Source organism: Cupressus sempervirens, chromosome 3 (genome assembly GCF_028749045.1).
Source record: "Cupressus sempervirens isolate cs-2001-9-10 chromosome 3, ASM2874904v1, whole genome shotgun sequence".
Lineage (NCBI taxonomy): Eukaryota > Viridiplantae > Streptophyta > Pinopsida > Cupressales > Cupressaceae > Cupressus > Cupressus sempervirens.
The window spans coordinates 710,978,781-710,992,884 of NC_143120.1; positions in this window are offsets into that span (position 1 = coordinate 710,978,781).

The window sequence follows — 14,104 nt, forward strand, 5'->3', positions numbered from 1 at the left end:
ATTTGATAAGGAAATTAGAGGAACTAGGAAGTTCTTGTAGGAGAACATGAGGCCCACTATTCCTTCCACTCTAGTGTTTATGCTTCCACTAGCTTTGATTGCTATGGTACACCTAGGCCCTTGGGGTGGACCATAGTCATCTCTAGAGATGTTATTTTAGATTAGTTTTATGTAGAGTATATCTTGATGTATATTTTTCTTAACAAGTTATTATTGTACACTTTATGGGTTGTAGATAGAGGATCATCTCTGATCCATGATGTATAGTTAGATGATATGACTGTAAAAGTGACATAAGCAATGACCAAAGTTGCATTTTTTTTTTATTGTTAATACTTTATACTCAATAGAAAAAAAGATAGATCTAGATGATAAATATATACATTCAACCCAATTAAGATATGAAAATAGGTCTAGACTAAAAATTGAAATAAATGATAAAGTACTCACCTCAAAATATGTAGAGGATTATGCCATTTTGCTCCAAAAATTATGTAGATGAATGTTTGACTATGGATTCATGATCACAATAGAAAACCCATAAATTTTTTTTTTTCTTAGGGTCTTAGGAAGACATCTATCTGGTGCAACATGTTCCACATGGTTTATGATGAAGTGACCATGTTCATGGGACATAGTAGCAAAGTTGACCTAACTTCTTTGAAAGTATTTTGGCAAAGGATTTTTAGATCCATGGTCACAATTTGGCTATCATGTTCCTGCACACTGTTGGTTCTAAAAAATGAAACTTGGGGAATATATCTCTTGCACTTACAACCCCAAGTGTACAAACATATAGGTTTAACCACAAAAGGGTCAAATACCCTATTATTTAGGTTCTATAGGACCCATATGGGTGTATCCTCTTACAATTTACTAATTTCATAACACATTTAACTATCTTATGAAACAATCTATAATAAAAAAACATACTTTAAAATTATTACAAAACCCTACATCCTATTTGATAAAACAAATAAAATCTTATCATTGAACAACTCCTTATTCATTTCGAGCTCAAAGCCATCTTCCTCCAAGGATCTACATACCTTTACAAGACAATCCAAGATTATTTTATGAACCATAAGCCACCCAACCCTATCAATGAAAATAAATTGAATTTTGTAGTATTAACTAGTCTAGTTGCCTTTAATATTCTCAGAGAAACCAATTACATAGGAAAAAACCAAACAAAAGTTCACAATGATCTCCTATTTGTTCAACTTAACACACAAAAGGATCAATATACAACACAAGTTTTAAAACTTACAATTAAACATACAATTTGATCATTGTAAAAGATTATACTTAAAGAAATTAAAACTCATTGCATCTAAAATATCAAAAGAAGGGTTTGATATTGTATTCATAAAAAATATTTTCTTTTCATAATATATCTATATATATCCTTTGTCTACCTACACACACACACACACACACACACACACACACACACACACACACACACACACACACACACACACACACACACACACACACACACACACACACACACACACACACACACACACACACACACACACACACACACACACACACACACACACACCCCTAGAGACCTAAACAACAACAAAATGGTTATGGTTTCCTTGAAGCTGAAGTAAAAGGATTCCAACCATTTTCTATTTCAATATTCAATACTTTTCATCAAAAATCCTAGAACTGTTGATTCCTTAACAATGTCATTTCATCCTTCAAAACATTTGAAAGTTGTCCAAGTCCTAATTCTTGGTCACATTTTCAATATCTTCCTTATAGTTAGTTGGGTCTATCCTGAAGTCAATGAAGAGGGCCCATATCTTTTATTTTTCTTTCTCTTTCTCAAGCACAACCATGTCCTCTCTGGAATTAATGAAAATGCTTTGTGAAGTCACTATAAGACTAGTCATAATATCATTTTTTTTTCTTCTTCACTAAAATTTGAATTTGGTTGAAGAATAGGACATGGGTTTTTATTTGAAGATCCTTAGACTACTAGTAATCCCATTATTCTAGATGCATTATCCATTCGAGGAAAGTACTAACATGTCTATACATTTACAAAATGTTTTTCTACAAGTTTTTTCCCATAAATATAAATGGATGTTGTGTACAAAGCATTAATCCTTGGGAATTATATTTCCATTTCACCACCTTTGATCTATGCAATCTATTTATTCATTAATGACACAATCAAAATTAATATCTATTTGTTCAATGTAGATTATTGTTGGAAACTACAATATAAACAATTATTATTTTGTCAATGATGTCAAACCTTACTAGTAAGACATTTGCTAATAGTGTAGAGTATCATATCAGTTTATTGATTAAGAGATTTGAAAAGAAAGATAACAAGATGAACTAGTAAATTTGTCGAGTAAAGAGGAGTAAGTATGATGGAATTACAATGGACACTTGATTAGTTAGTATTTGACAAGATAATGTGTTTTTTGATCATTGTATGAAGTGTGGAAGAGATGATTAAAACACAAAGTTTGACCTGGTACCCTATGGTCAACAAAGAAGTTGAAGTAGAAGATTAAGGAACTTAAGTAATAGTTGATCAAAATAGTATTAGCCAAGTGTTGGGAATGGCTGAGCAAGATGAAGGAAAATTGTAGTACCAACCAAGCATAGTAAAGGCCAAGTGAGCAAGTGTAAGTTTAGTGAGATAGATTAGTTTAGATTGAGCTACACAATGATGACCAAGATGAAGAACATAGTGATGATTGAGTGTCAACAAATTAACAATTTGTTAAAGAATCAAGATTTGAGGCAAACACATTTGAATTTATGAATTGGTTTGATGTAAGGACAAGTCTTGTTCCCTATCCCTACCTTCTCTTAGGGTCTCCTCTAGGTCACTTCTCTAGCCTATTAGGGTTCTCTCACTAAATCGATCTTAGAAGGATCACCTTTCCAATCCTTCACTCCTTCAACTTGTCCACACCAACAAGGAAATCCACTAATCCTAATCAATGCTCCTTAGATACTTTACTGGTTCACCCACACTAACTGATCAACTCATGATCAAATCTTCCCGACAATGGAGAAAGAGGTTTGTTTCTAGCACATTGGGACCATTCCAATTCTCATCAACCATAAATCCATAGAAATCTCTATCGATTTCAAGAAATTGCTCCAAACTAGGCCTAATAAGGCTCCAAGGAATTAGGCCTCCAAATTCATCTTTTGGCACACAACTCAGAAAAAGGATTAACAAGGTGGAAAAAAAATTCATATCCTCATACCCTTTTGGGAGATCTTTGGGATTCACTTGGTCTCACTTCCCCAACCTCTCTGTACAATGGGTTTCTATATTTAAGCCTAAAATTAAGGGTTTCCCCAATATGCTGACAATATTCACAAGGGTTTGTTCAAATCTCTATCAAAAAATGTCACTAGAACTTCTCCTTGGGCGTGAGACTTCTCCACCCTTATATCCTTCTCTCCATCCACTTTGATTGAAGCAACCAATGCACTCAATCCTATCCATGTTATTTCATACACTGTGATCCCTAACCATGCTCATTTGGTTTGCTTAGGGCATCATTGTAGAAATGCCAAAAATGGTTTCCAGGGCCCAAGATCTTGAATACTTATAGTACAAGGATTCATCTCACACATTCCAAGGAACCATACATATGCTACGGTGGAAAGGTGTGTTATGACTCCATCGTCAAAAACTCCCTGGTTCAAATCAACGATAGTGAGGAAACAAAAGATTTTCCTAAATGAAAATAAATGAAACTAAATGTACTAACTAATCACACAAATAATCTAGTATTTACATCTACTAACTCCTACATAGGTCACAATGCAATTTTCAATCCATTCAATGACCCAAAGAAACAAAATGCTCTGATTGTGGTAAGATTGCTCAACAAAGTTGCCTGTTCATTAATAAACTTCTATCCAAAATGTCATCCAAACCCTATAATAGGTTGATGAAGGCCTTATATAGGTCCAAAAAATATGTCCCAACCACTTTGAAGTGGTTATTCAACTTGTTGCTCGACAATGCACTTTTTGACAACTTTTTGCAATTTTGCAAAGTTGTCTGCAACTTGACAACTTTTTCCATACTTAGACCAGACTTGGTCAAAGCCTTATGAAACTCTACCAAATGATTGAATATGTCACCTAGGACATGAAACTATAATTACACCCTTATTTTTCCAATCTAGCTCTCTAAATGCACAAATGTCACCTTTAACAATTATGACAATAATTGCACACTACCTAGCAACAATGGACACATAAGTAACATCGTATATTTCTAAGGACCTAATAAGACCTCCTAATGACTAAATCAACCTCTAGGACTCACTATCCCTTTATTCCACTAATGGCTTGGCTAAGGCCACTACAAGCCAAAACTTGACTAGGAACGCTAGGTTACCAAGTAGCCTTACCTAGCTGCTCCTGCATGATGGTCAAAATGCGTAAATGATAAGGATTGATAAGTTGGAGTAATTAATACACAATTTGAGGTTTTAAAGAGATCTAATGTGAGGATTCAATGATAAGTTTCTAGAAGTTTCAAGAAATAAGTAGAAAGATAAAATGATGCGCAGATTCAATGAATATGGTCAAACCCTAAGATCTACGATTACGTCTAAGTAAAAAAAGATTAAACCTATCTATTTAAGGAGATACAAGAGATGTTTAATGTTGGTTGATGGACTAGAAAATTTGTGAAGAATAAGTGAAGAACAAAGTTGTAGAGGCAAAGTGAAAAGTTGGTATAGTGAGATCACTTGAAGGGCTACTAAGCAGATCATAGATGGAGAATGTGATGAAGTCTGGTCAATAAACCAAGAATGTGCTGAATGGAGATCTGAATTCACAAAGTGAGTTGTATTTTAATAGATCAAACCTAGCTATTACTTTCTAACCATTTTGGCTTAAAATACTTTAATCAAGGTTGAACTAACAATCATATTTTAAATCCTTTAATCAAGGTGACATTCTAATAGAATATTTTGAAGACCTCGAACAAGGGCACTCCTAACAGGGTAATTAAATCCTTTAATAGGATCACACCTAACAGTGTGTTTTGTAACCTTTAATAGGGTTGGATCTTAACCGATCTCACTTTAGAAGAGTGAATAGTGGTAGCATGTTACTTGGTGATTTTTTCCAAATTGGGTTTCCACATTAAATCCTGGTGTCATACTTGTGTGAATGTTATTTTTATGTTTCATGCTATTTACTGTTATATATTATTGTTATTCAACATATATTAAACAAAGAGCTAAGTGATGAGATGAATAAGGTGGTTTACTGATGAATTTCTATATTGGCTAAGTGGATTTATGAGTTTGATTACGTTGTTTGAAGTTATAAAAAGTTGAATTGGTACATCTAGACATGAGGATAACTGATTCAGCCCCTCTCAGTTATTCTAATCATTCTAACAATTGGTATCAGAGATTTGGTACTTGTTAGGAAAGTTTGAAGGGACTTAAGCCAAATATCAAGATGTATAAGAGGGAGGTACCCAAGATGAACAAAGAGAACTTCCCAGCATGGCAACATCTGATGATATTGCATCCAGCTAGAGTTGGAGATTCTACACTATACTACTTGGACAATGAATGCATTGCAGTTTGATTAAATTGTTTGAAGTTGTAAAAAGTTGAATTGGTACATCTAGACCTGAGAATAACTGATTCACCCCCCTCTTAGTCATTCTAATCATTCTAATAATTAGTATTAGAGCTTTGGTGCTTGTAAGGAAATTTTGAAGCGACTTAAGCTAAAGATCAAGATGTACAAGAGAGAGGTAACCAAGATGAACAGAGAGAACTTCGCAACATGAGAATGTCTAATGAGATTGCATCTATCTAGAGTTGGATATTCTACACTAGATTACTTGGACAATGAATACATTGAAGTGCCTAGACCCATGACAATTGAGCAAATAAAGGAGAAGCATAATCAAATGATGATATATCTGGCATCTCCTTAAGTTATGTTGAGTTTGATGATTTGAAGGATTGTACTACTATAGATAAAATGTGGGATAAGTTGGCACAAATTCATGGAGGAGACAAAAATGTGTTGAAGGTTAAAGCTGAAAGTTTAAGAAGCAAGTTTGATGAGATGAGAATGAAAGAAGGAGAAATTGTTGCTCAGTACTGTGACCAAATCAAAGAAGTGGTGAATGTAATAGAGGTGTTGAAGTAGACATATCTGAAGATACTATGATCAAAAAGGTGTTGAGGACCTTACTTATTATCTATTCCATTAGAGTATTTGCATTACAAGAACTGAGATGTACAACTAGTAATGATCCGACCGTAGATAGTCTAATTGGTAGACTTACTGCATTTGAATTGTCAAAATTTGACAACTATACCCTCTAGTGTTGAATGCATTTTCAAGTCTCAACTAACCCTTGATAGATCTAAAAGAAGAAAGAAAATATCAAAAAGTAAGCCTATGGACAATGATAGAGAATCATTTGATGACCTTGATGATCTAGAAGCATTATTGGCAAGAAGGCTACCAAGAGGAAAAGGCAAATACATAGGTAAACTTCCTATAATATTTTTTACATGTGATAAAGGTGGTCATATTACTACAAGATGTCCTAATAGAGATGAGAAAGAGGAAAGGAAAGGAAAAATATTAAGGGATAGACAACATAGACAATTGAGGTAACAAAGACTACAAAGGAAAAGGTAAGAAATCTTGTTACATTGCTGAAGATGGTTTTGAAAGTGATTTAGATGAACATTATGAATAAGTTGTTTATGTTGCAATGAAAGATGAATCTGATGAAGATGAAAAGTTTGAGAAGACTGCTCTAATCTCATATGTTAGTAAGAATGATAAATGGATAATTGATAGTGGTTGCTTACATCATATGACTAGTGATACAAGTAAGTTTGAAAACCTAGAACACTATAATGGAAGTTGTGTTAAGTTTGGAAATGATGCACCATGCTATTTGAAAGGTAAATGATCTATTATATTGAATGAAAAGATCAGATGTAACAATGCATATTGGGTTGATGGAATAAAATATAATTTGTTGAGTGTGGTACAACTAAACAATTCAGGCTAGTGAGTTGAATTTCAAAACAAGAAGGAAAAAATCTATGAAGATACTGGTGAATTGATTGGAAGTGGAGAGAAATTAAGAGGTAACTTATTCTATCTAGACATATCTAAAGATACATGTCTATTTGCACAATTGGAAGATTTTTGGTTATGACATAAGAGGCTATGTTATGTGAGATTTGATAATTTGGTAAGCATTAGTAAGATGGAAAGAGTAAGAGTATTACTAAAATTGAGAAAACCTAATAAGGTGATGTACAAACAATGTCAAATAGGAAAAATGAAAAAGTTCAATTTCAAGAGCAAGACATATTATTCTTGTTAGTTTGTGGTGACTGATCAAGAAAGTACTGTACATACTTCATAAATTCTTTGAAACTTTTTTAGGCCTTATTTTATCAAGATTTTGGGTCGACATGTAATTATTAATTATAACCCTAAAGCAGTAAACATACTTGTATAAAATGGCTTAGGGTTAGGGATTGCTTCATTGTTGTGAAGTGAAAATTGGTTTTGGTGGCGGTATTGAGCTGTACGGGATTACAGATTGTAATCAGGTTGTAATCACTGGATCATAATAATATCAGAATATTTGACAAATCTATTTGGGTTCCCTATGAAATCAACATGCACCAATCAAAAAATTGGAAAGGTTAGACATAAAAATGGATGAATCTCAGTCATAGATTCATACCTAACCTAAGTCTTCTAGTCTTCTTAAGGAGGATGAAACCCTAAACTTTATTATGTGTGGAAAAAGAATTGAAGGAAGAGAACAAGAAAAGTTTGCATGGAGCTTAGTGTAGTGCCTACCCCTAGTTTACATTTTATCATTATTGTCGAACTCTTTTAGGCCAGTTTCTATGCTTGATGATTACTAGCATTATTTTTGAGATTATCAGATATTGTTTCATATTCAATTGATTTTCTAATGAGATTACTTGGTACTCTATAATTCATGTATGCATGATGATTATTAAAATGTTTTTAGTTATTGATGATGATTAGATGGATTATCATATGTGTTTTCTTATGGATACTTACTCCATACTACATGTGTATGGTGTGTGTGTAAGTTTTCTTTATGTATGGCATTTTTGATGTGGTTAAGGAAGAGAGTCGTAGTCACCTGCTAGTCAGGATCTACACGATGCACCACTTCCTACCATTGTCTTTTTAGCTTAGTATATATGTGTTTGTACATGCATGGATTTTATGCAGATTGTAGGTACTAGCTATTGACTTCCCTAAATTGCCAGGATGAGCATACCCTATTGCATTATCTCAATGGTAAGAGAGGGGAGATAAATTCTTGAGTCCAAATCCTAATCGAGTTAGTTTACCCATCCAAATTTGTCAAGTGATGTGAATTCATGATTTTGACCTTGGAATTTGATTAAGTTCTTTGCCTTCAGTTGAGTTGTCATTTTTGGTTTTGTGGATGTTGTATTTTTTAGACTTAGTATTAATTAATTATAAATGTGATTCAATGTCTTGGGATCCTTATGGAATGTAATCTATTTTGTTTTCTTCTATATGATTGTATGTTATTGCTTCCACTTCCACTACTTTATGTTTGATGTGTATGTTATTCTTTCTTTATAAAAAAAAGTTTGGCAAACTTAGTAAAACTTTAGGTTAATTCTGTTGGATCCCTTGGTGAGGCGTTACATCTGGTATCAGAGCTTGAATTTATACATTGGGAGCTCTGGGTATATTGGAATGCCACTAGTTATTAACTAGTTGAACAAAAAAAAAACTTTAATTGTTATGTGTATTTTTTTTTTCAAACTAAAACTTGAACTAGTTGAACTAAAATAGAACTTAAAATTTTAGTTGTATATTTTCAAACTTGAACATTTAAACTTCAAAACTGAATTATACATAAACCTAAAAATAGGCATAATTGAAAATTGAACTTATACTATTTTCAAAACTTGTGTCTTTTGTATATGCTTTACAGTAGTATGTTTTCTGGTTATTATAGCACCTTGCTATCTCAAATATTATTGTTGGAGTTTTCTAAGTGGAGTCATATCCTCTTACAAGGGGAAAGGGTCCAATGGGATCTGCACAGTGAGTTCTTTAGTTTTACTTTTCTTGTAGGCTTCCAGGAGTAAGCCTAAGTCTAGGGGGGTGGATGTAGTGCTTGCCCCTAGTTTGCATTTTATCATTATTTCCAAACTCTTTAGGCCAGTTTCTATGCTTGATGATTAGTAGCATTGTTTTTGAGATTAGCAGATATTGTTTCATATTCAGTTGATTTTATAATGAGATTACTTGGTACTCTATACTACATGTATGCATGACAATTATTACAATGTTTTCAGTTATTGATGATGATTAGATGGATTATCATATGTGTTTTCTTATGGATACTTACCCCATATTGCATGTGTATGGTGTGTGTGTAATTTTTTTTTTTATGTATGGCATTTTTGATGTGGTTAAGGAAGGGAGTTGTAGTCACCTACTAGTCAGGATCTACACGATGCACCACTTCCTGCCATTGTCTGTTTAACTTAGTATATATGTGTTTGTACATGTGTGGATTTTATGCAGATTGCAGGTACCCGGTATCAACTTCCTTGAATTGCCAAGATGAGCGTACCCTATCGCATTATCTCAATTGTAAGAGAGGGGAGATAAATTCTTGAGTCCAAATCCTAACCTTTAAACCCATTTGTCCTAGAAAAATAGAACAAGTATCTGAGTTAGCTTACCAATCTGAATTTTTCAAGTGATGGGATTCGTGATTTTGACCCTAGAGTTTGATTATGTTCTTTGCCTTCAGCTAAGTTGTCATTTTTGGTTTTGTGGATGTGGTATTTATTAGACTTAGTATTAATTAATTATAAATGTGATTCAATGTCTTGGGATCCTTAAGGAATGTACTTTGTTTTGTTTGCTTCTATATGATTGTATGTTATTGCTTTTGCTACTTTATTTTTGATGTGTATGTTATTCTTTCTTAAAAAAAAAGTTTGGAAAACTTAGTAAAACTTTAGGTTAATTCTTTTGGATACCTTGGCAGGGTGTTACACTTAGAAGTTGAAAGAGAGTGAATTGCAGAATCAGTTTGAGAAGAACAAAGGATAGAGGATACAACATTGACATATTAGATCAGATAGAATCAAGAAGGACACATTGTGGATTTGATCTTTAATTAGTCTATTAGAGCTAATCACAAGATCTATGCTGAAACATCCTAATAGGTGATTTTGGTTAAATCTCCTAGACAGAGTAGTCCTAACAAACTGTTGTAAATCCTTTAATAGGGTGACATTCCAAGTGAATGTTCTGAAGTCCTTTAATCAGGCACACTTCTAACAAGGTGTTAAAATCCTTTAACAGGGTGGTACTTAACAGTCTCTTGTAAGCCTTTAATAGGGTAGGCCTTTCATAGGGAAGATCATGTTTCATGGTCAACTTATTGTAACCTTAATTGGTGACACTTTATTATTGTAGTAGTGAAGAATTGTGGGTGTCATCCCCACCCTAGTTTTACCTTATCATTTGGAGGGTTTTTGGGTAATCATATCTGGTGTCAAATGTGTGTATTCTTATTTGATGCATTTGCTTTACATTTCATTTCAATTTATTACATGCATTTAATGATTGGTAAAAGGGTTTTAAGTGCTAAAGTTTGAACTTCTGATTCACCCCCCCTCTCAGAAGTATATGTTTCCCATTTGTAATTCCAACATGAGGAGTTCAATACATTCTATGATGGCAAAGGAATCAAAAGACAAATGCTAACACCAAGGACTCCACCACAAAATGGGATAGCTAAAAGAAGAAACATATCAATCATGGACTATGCAAAAACATTGATGATGGAAAAAGAGTGTTTCAAAAAAATATTGGAGATAACCTATAAGTACTATTGTTTATACATTGAACTGAGTTCAATTCAAGAAAGGTACAATCAAAACCTCTTTTGAGCTATGGTATGGTTATGCACCTAATGTCAAATATTTCAAAGTGTTTGGAAGAAAATGTTATATATTGAAAGATGCAAGGAAACAAAAAATTGATGCAAAGAGTGATGAAGGTATTTCCTAGGATATTTCACTAAAAGCAAAGCATAAAAGTGTTTGAAGACTAACACTAACAAAATTGTGTAAAGTGCAAATGTTAGAGTTGATGAATTTGCAAAAAATAATGAAGAATAATGCAAGAAGGAACCTAAAGATTAAATAAACTTTGTATGCATATATGAAGGAGAACCAAGTAATTTACTTGAACTAGTGAAAGGGACTACCGAGCATCAATCAAGTGGCACTATCAATTCATAACTAAAAAATCATTACTGAGTCTCAACAAGTTGTCGAGCATCAAGATGTAGGAGTCAAGTCACATAGAGAGGAGACTAAACACCAGATAGAGGAAGCCAAATTACTATAGAAGATACCTAGATAAAATGAGCAAGCTAGGCCAAGTGAATTACCATAAGGAGAAAGAAGATCTGAACCCATCTTAGAAAAATATGTAAGAAGATACCACACACTTGATCAAATCATTGGAGACAAAGATTTAGGAGTCATGACAAGAAATAGGTTGAAGGATGATACATGTTGACTATGTGAGTTTAAGCCAAGAATAGTTAAAGATGTATTGGAGAATGAAAATTGGATTAGAGAAATGAATGAGGAAATTGATCAAATAGATAAGAAAAAAATATGGAGATTGGTACCTAAGCCAAAGGATAAAAATGTGATTGAAACTAAGTGGTTATTTAGAAACAAGTTGAATGAGAAAGGTGAAGTCATAAGGAACAAGGTAAGATTGTTTTGTAAGGGATATGCACAAGAGGAAGGAATTGAATATGGAGAGAAATTTTCCTCAGTTGCAAGGTTATAAGGTTTAAGTACATTACTTGCATACACTTCTTACAAAAGATTCAAGGTATATCAAATGGATGTCAAATCTACATTTTTTAATGGAATTTTGGAAGAAGAAGTCTACATTGAACAAACTAAAGGATTTGATGAACCTAGTAAGAAGAACATGTTATGTAAGTTGCACAAAGCATTGTATGGTTTGAAACATGACCCTAGAGCATGGCATGAAAGGTTACATAAAAATTTGGTAAAAAATGGTTTTGCAAGAACTAATGACAATAGCAATTTGTATTTGAAGAGTGAATATGAGAACAAGATATTGCTAGCTAAAATATTTGTTGATGATATCATAGTTGGAGGACATGATTTATTTTGAAAATCATTTGGTCATAAGATGAAGAAAGAATTTGAGATATCAATGTTTGGAAAGATTAAATTATTTGTTGGTTTGCAAGTCTATCAAATAAAAAAAGATATATACATTACACAATCATAGTATATCAAGGTGATACTGAAAACCTTTGGAATAGAAGATTCAAGACCAGTTGGAACACCTATGACTACTGGACATAAAATTTTAAGCAATTGTGATTCTTCTGAGGTAAATCAAACATTGTATAGGTCAATGATTGGTAAATTGCAATATGTTGTTCACAATAGACCCGACATTGCATTAGTTGTTGGTGTTGTTGAAATAGTATTTGATAATCCTAAGGAGAATCACATGATGGCTGTGAAAAGGATATTGATATATCTAAAAGGTACACAAAATATGGTTTATGGTAAAAGAAGAATGTCATGTTTGAGCTGAAATTTTACATAGATGTTGATTAAGATGAAAACATTGATGACAATAAGAGTAAAAGTGGAGGTTTCTTTAATTTATAGGAAGGAGATTGATTTCATGGACAAGAAAGAAGAATAATTGTATTTCACAACCCAAAACAAAATCTAGATATGTTGTAGAAATAGTTAATTGTTCAAACATTGTGTAGATCAAGTAATTGTTGGAAGGTATGAAGGAAGAGATTACTGAACTTATGGTGATATATTGTGATAATACTAGTTATATAAACATATCCAAGAATCCTATGATGCACACAAAGGCCAAGAATATATCAATTAAGTATAATTTCTTAAGGGAATTAGTGCAAGATAGAGAAGTAAGACTAAAATATGTGAATACAAAGGAACATATAGCTGATATATTCACTAAGGCACTACCTAAGGATTCATTTGTGTATTTAAGAGGTAAGTTAGGGGTAATTCCCTCGTCTAAGAAAACTAAGAAGAGATACATCACTACATCAATTGTTATGATCCGAATATTTTATAGATTGATAGAGGAGGTCACACTTTAGGAGCTACCTAAAGCTATGAAAAGAAGGAAAAAAGTATGAGTTGATAAGGTTACAAGTAAAAAATGAAAGAGGGAGAGATATTTGAAAGAAATAGTTTGTTCAGAAAATGATAAAGATGATGATGTGTATAGAGGACGATGTCTTTGGCATTTTTTTAAAGAGGGAGAATATGGATGTCTAGTTACCATTCAATAATATTTGTAAATCAAGAGGGAGAATATGAATGTAATATATGAAGATGTGTGAGGGAGAAGTATGCCAAGTTACCATCATTAGAGATGTGTCAAATAGGGAGTCAATACAACTGGTATTATAATGAAGAATCACAATTGGTATCACAGAGGGAGAAGTGTAAAGAAGCAAAGATGAAGCATATAGGTGATCACATTAATGAGAACTAGATTGAAACTAAGGATATTAATGAGAATCTAATATAGAACACAGAGGGAGCTTATTATGAAAGTATAGAGATCACATTTTCCATTGCATGGTAACTCAAGGTGTTTCCATTAATGCCAAAGAGGGAGATTATTGGAAACCACAATTAGAATAATTGTTATGTTGTCATTGATGTCAAACCTTACTGGCAAGACATTTGCTAACAGTGTAGAATGCCACATCATTTGATTGATGAAGAGGATTTGATAAGAGATAGAACAAGATGAACTAGTATAATTTTTGAGTAAAGAGGAGTAAGTATGATGGAATACTTGATAAATTAGTATTTTACAAGATAATGTGGTGTTTGATCAATATATGAAGTGTAGAAGAGATGTTTAAAACACCAAGTTTGACCTAGTATCATGTGGTCAATGAAGAAGTTGA